General features: G+C 40.3%; 1 non-coding gene across 1 annotated transcript; it reads left to right on the top strand.

The window, feature by feature from the left end:
* Nucleotides 1-2,995: 2,995 nt before the first annotated feature.
* Nucleotides 2,996-3,102, top strand: LOC141681703 (small nucleolar RNA R71). The gene has a single exon (XR_012559130.1). It is a non-coding gene; the product is annotated as a small nucleolar RNA R71 (small nucleolar RNA).
* Nucleotides 3,103-6,284: the final 3,182 nt, after the last annotated feature.

Below are 6,284 nucleotides of genomic sequence, written 5' to 3'. Positions count from 1 at the left end.
CTGTCCAATCTGGTGCTGTAATAACTGGTGCAGTGATCAAACTCTTCTTGAGAGTCTCGAATGCCGCCAAATATTCATCATCAAATTTGAAAGGCACATCTTTCTCAAGCAAATTGCACAACGGCTTAGATATCTTCGAAAAGTCCTTGATGAACCGCCGATAAAAACCCGCATGACCAAGAAAACTACGGATTCCTTTCACAGAAATAGGTGGTGGAAGATTTTTGATGACTCCCACCTTGGCCTTGTCCACCTCCAGACCCTTGCTAGAGACGTTATGCCCAAGAATAATGCCTTCATGCACCATAAAATGACATTTCTCCCAATTGAGAACCAAATTAGTTTCCACGCCCCTTTTGAGTACAGCACGAAGATTATTCAAATATTCATCATACGAATGTCCAAAGACGGAGAAGTCATCCATGAACACCTCGACATTATTTCCAATCATGTCAGAGAATATAGCCATCATACATCTCTGAAAAGTGGCCGGGGAGCCAAATAACCCAAACGAAACTCTGCGAAAAGCAAACATGCCAAATGGACAAGTGAAGGTAGTCTTTTCCTGATCCTCTGGTACAATACAAATCTGATTATACCCTGAATAGCCATCCAGAAGACAATAATACTCATGACCAGCCAACCTGTCAAGCATCTGATCAATGAATGGAAGAGGGAAGTGATCCTTCCTCGTGGCTTTGTTCAAATTTCGATAATCCATGCATACTCTCCATCCTGTTACTGTTCGAGTGGGGATGAACTCGTTCTTCTCATTTGCTACCACAGTAATACCTCCTTTCTTAGGCACACATTGTACGGGGCTCACCCAAGAACTGTCAGAAATAGGATAAATGATGCCTGCATCTAGCCATTTCAGAATTTCTTTCTTCACCACCTCTTTCATGATAGGATTAAGTCTACGCTACTGCTCAACAGTTGGCTTACTACCCTCCTCTAGCAGAATCTTATGCATACAATATGAAGGACTGATCCCTTTGATGTCTGCTATGGTCCATCCAATAGCCAATTTGAATTCTCTCAAAATCCTTAAGAGCTTGTCCTCCTCACTACCTGAAAGGTCAGATACAATAATAACAGGTAAAGTAGATGCATCACCTAAAAAAGCATACCTCAAATGTTCAGGTAATGGCTTGAGCTCCAAGGTAGGTGCTTCCTCTATTGATGGTTTGAGCTTTCCTTCAGCATTCTTGAGGTCAGAAGTACCAAGAGATTCAAACGGCATGTCCAGCTTTCGCTTCCAGGGAGAAGCATTCAGATATTGTAATTGCTCGTTGCCATCTTCATCATCACTGTCAAAATCCCCCACTAAGGCCTTTTCCAGTGCATCAGACATTAGCATGTGATCGAGTTCTGAAGTAACCGCAGAATCAATCACATCCACTTTTAAGCACTCCTCATCTTCTGTAGGGAATTTCATTGCCTTGAACACATTGAAGGTCACATTCTGATCTTGTACCCGCATAGTAAGTTCACCTTTCTACAAATCAATCAAGGTATGGCCAGTAGCCAAGAAAGGTCTTCCCAAGATTATGGGAATCTTCTTATCTTCCTCGAAATCCAGAATAACAAAATCTGCAGGAAAGAAGAGCTTATCCACCTTGACTAGCACATCCTCCACTATGCCCCTTGGGTAAGTAATAGAACGATCAGCCAATTGTAGAGACATGTAGGTGGGTTTTGGATCAGGCAAATCCAACTTTTTAAAGATCGACAACGGCATCACATTGATGCTTGCTCCCAAATCACAAAGGCACTTGTCAAAAGTCAACTTGCCAATGGTGCAAGGAATGGTGAAGCTACCTGGATCTTTAAGCTTTGGAGGTAACTTTTGCTGCAGAACAGCGCTGCATTCTTCCGTTAGAGCAACGGTCTCAAGGTCATCCAGTTTCACCTTCCTTGAAAGAATACTCTTCATAAACTTCGCATAACAAGGCATTTGCTCCAGAGCCTCAGCGAAAGGTATATTGATGTGAAGTTTCTTGAACACCTCCAGAAACTTACCGAACTATTTATCCAGCTTTTGTTGCTGCAATCTCTTAGGGAAAGGTGGTGGAGGATAGAGCTGTTTCTCCCCTGTATTACCCTCAGGCAGAGTGTGTTCAACAGTATTCTTCCTTGGTTTCGCCGCTTTCTCCTTTTGCTTAGCTTCTTCATCTCTAACTTCAGCTTCTCCTTCTTTTGCCTTTTCAGCATCAGCAACTTTCCCAGACCTTAAGGTAATAGCCTTGACTTGCTCTTTAGCTTCCTTTCTTCCTGGTACTTCCGTGTCACTAGAAAGTGTTCTAGGTTGACGATTGAGCACTGCATTGGCTATTTGACCGATTTGATTTTCCAAGGTCTTGATAGCAACCGCCTGACTCTTGTATAACAGCTTAAGTTCCTCAAAATCAGCACTAGAAGGTGCAGCTGCACTTCCCTGTTGAGGATATGATTGCCTTTGAGCATACTACTGTGGTTGCTGGAATCCAGGTGGATTAAACTGTTTACTCACACCTTGCTGATATGGTGGCTGAATAGCATTCTGATTATTACCCCAGCTGAAATTTGGATGATTTCTGTTGTTAGGATGATAAGTAGCTGGCACAGGCTGCTGTTGTCACTGATAATTATTCACATACTGAACAGATTCGTTGACAAGAGAACACTGATCCGTAGCATGAGAACCTGCACAAAGCTCACAAACCATAGTTATTTGATTAACTCCATATGTAGCTAGAGAATCAACCTTCATCGACAGCGCCTGGAGCTGCGCTGTAATAGCGGTGGCTGCATCGCTTCTAGAATACCTGCTACCTTCCCAGGCATCATCCTCTGAGTTGGGTTTTGATGCTCATTTGCAGCCATTGTCTCGATAAGATTATAAGCCTCAGTATAGCTTTTGGCCCATAAGGCGCCTCCAGCTGCTGCATCGAGCATGGGTCGAGATTGGGCCCCCAAACCATTATAGAAACCAGTGATCACCATCCAATCGGGCATTCCATGATGTGGACACTTTCTCAACATTTTCTTGTAGCATTCCCAAGCTTCACACATAGATTCTGTAGGTTGCTGCACAAACTGAGTAAGAGCACTCCTCATAGCAGCAGTCTTTGCCATCGGATAAAACTTCACCAGAAACTTTTGCGCAAGATCTTGCCGAGTAGTGATAGACCCAGCCGGTTCAGAATGTAACCAGTCCTTAGCTTTGTCCCTCAGTGAGAATGGGAAAAGCCTCAGCTTGATAGCCTCATCGGTCACGCCATTATACTTGAAAGTGCTGCAGATCTCGACAAAATTCCTTATGTGCATGTTGGGGTCTTCAGTCGCAGCTCTTCCAAAAGAAACAGAATTCTGCACCATCTGAATAGTGCCCGGCTTGATTTCAAAGGTGTTAGCTTGAATAGCCTGATGAAGAATGCTTGACTGAATGTCATCAATTTTAGGCCGAGAAAAGTCCATAAGAGCTGGATCAGCCTGAACAATACGATCACCCATGATTACTAGTTCTTTCTGCTCAGTTCCTGAATCCGAATCTTCAAAATCTATCTTCTCCGGAATATCAAGAACTTCGTCTGTCTCCTCAGCTGTATCTAAAGTCCTCTTGCGAGTACGAGAACGAGTTTGCATAAATTCTCGCTAAAGTATCTGAAACACAACCAGAAATAATAAGTAACAACTACGTCCTAATCACTGAGTCCTAATGACCAATGATGGTAAGTACATAAACTAAACAAATACGCCGAGTCCCCGACAGCGGCGCCAAAAACTTGTTAGGCGGAAATACGCGCTAAAATACACGCAAGTATACGCGTTCGCAAGTAATATAGAATACTTTCTAGTTCGTTCCCACAGAGACTTAGACTAATTATTGTTTAATTAAGCTCACGCACCAACATATGATTACTTCTCAATGTTAAGACACTAACACTTAGAATTGTTGACTAAATATTAACTATAATTAATTACTTAGTTTATCACTTAAATTACACTTCACTTCACAATATTAAAACACTCATGAGATCACAACTTCATTACTACTTCCTTCAATAGTTATTGTTATTACCTTTAGCCTGTGACAGTGATGATATTAATCGAATAACACGAAACTGATAAAAGCCAACTTTCATTGTACTAATACCATTCTACCAAGCATCCACAATTAAGATAGAAGTTGAATAGGCATCAATTATGTTGAGTTCCTATATGTCTACAGAAATTGACAACACAACAATTTAAGCACAAGTTATTCCTTTTGATTACACAGGGTGAATAAAACTATTAGAGTTACCCACTAAACATGCACATCATACATGAACCTTTGCTAGCATGGCAAGTTCTAAATCTCAAGATCCACCGTCGCTTCACAAGAGATTAACACCCTATCTTATATGTTCGCGACACACATAAGACGAATACGCACAACCAATACTAGATATCATACAATCATCACACACTAAAGTATTAAACAATTAACTAAAGAACTCTATAGTAAATCCATTGCGACCCCATGATCACGATTAGCCTATAATAGCACTTATCATCATCATGGGTTCATATGAAATCATGATAAACAAGCACAAAAAAATAATAACTAAACTAATTATATTAAATCAGAGTACGTCACAAGAGTAATTAAGTTCAAAGTAAGAAAACTAGCATCCAACATTACAACGAAATAAGAATCACAAGAAAATATGCTTCCTCTTCGTTGCTGTGTGCTAAAACGGTCTTCTTCCTTATCTCCTTCGCTCCTTTCTTAATACCACGATCCAACCTCATGAAAACGTCTCTAAATCTACTTATATAATAGTCCCATAAAACTCAGATTACATAGAAGTGGAAGCCAAACAGAAGTAGAAGTCCTAAAATAATTTATCTTTTTTCCCGACCCTGCGCGGCCACTCAGCATAGCTGAGCGGGCGCTCAGCTTTCTGCGCGGCCGCTCAGCATAGCTGAGCGGGCGCTCAGGACCCTACTGGAAAAATCCTGAGTTTGCTCCGTTTCTTCGCCCTAATCTGCCCCTTTCTTTCCTCTCGCAATGGTGAACACATGCCAAGGCTTATTCTTGATGATTACTCCCCCGAAATACAACTAATACCCTGAAATGCATAAACACTAGAAAAACGCATCAAATACACAAAATACTTGATTTCAAGGCACCAATTCAAGCCATTTTAAGATGTTCTAAGTGGTATAAAATGCCACTTATCAATAGTCACCATAGTTACAATAACATCAGAGTTTAACCTATCAGAGTTTGCAGTATCAGGATTTAGACTGTCAGGATTTAGACTATCAGGATTTACGGAATCAGAATTTAAAACTTCATTCTCAAATCTCAGCTGATCATGATCATTGAAATCTTCAAGTCCAATAATCTTCTTATCATCAAAAGAGATATTGATACATTCCATGACAACCCTTGTTCTTAAATTGTAGACTCTGAAGGCTTTTGTGGAAAGTGGATATCCAACAAAAATTCCTTCATCAGCTTTTAGATCAAATTTGGATAGCTGTTCAGGATGAGTCTTAAGAATAAAACACTTGCATCCAAATACATGAAAATACTTCAGATTTGGCTTCTTTTTCTTCACCATCTCATTTGGTGTTTTTCCATGCTTGTTGATAAGTGTTGCATTCTGAGTAAAACAAGCAGTCTGCACAGCTTCAGCCCAAAAATAGGTTGGTAACTTTGCTTCATCAAGCATAGTTCGTGCAGCTTCAATAAGAGTTCTATTCTTTCTTTCAACAACTCCATTTTGCTGTGGAGTTCCAGGAGCAGAAAATTCCTGCTTGATTCCATGGTCTTTGCAGAACTCTTCCATAATCAAATTCTTGAACTCAGTGCCATTATCACTTCTTATGATTTTTCACAGAGTCTTTGACCAATTTATCCAGTTGTTTAACATGATCAATCAAGATAGATGCAGTTTCACTTTTTGTGTGCAAGAAATACACCCATGTGTATCTGGTGAACTCATCCACTATGACCGTAGCATATTTCTTCTTTGCAATAGACATGACATTCACTGGACCAAATAGATCAATATGTAGTAGGTGATAAGGCTCAAGAATTGAAGATTCAGTCTTGCTCTTGAATGAAGATTTTCTTTGTTTTGCCTTTTGACAGGAATCACAAAGGTCATCAGGAGCAAATACTGATTTTGGTAATCCTCTCACAAGATCTTTCTTTACTAGTTCATTTATATTGTTGAAATTTAAATGAGAGAGTTTCTTCTGCCACTTCCAGCTTTTTTCAATTGATGCTCTACTTAACAGACAGA

The sequence above is a fragment of the Apium graveolens genome, chromosome 8 (genome assembly GCF_009905375.1).
Source record: "Apium graveolens cultivar Ventura chromosome 8, ASM990537v1, whole genome shotgun sequence".
Taxonomy (NCBI): domain Eukaryota; kingdom Viridiplantae; phylum Streptophyta; class Magnoliopsida; order Apiales; family Apiaceae; genus Apium; species Apium graveolens.
The sequence above is the reverse complement of the archived record's forward strand: the minus strand, read 5'-3'. Positions and strand labels throughout refer to the sequence as shown.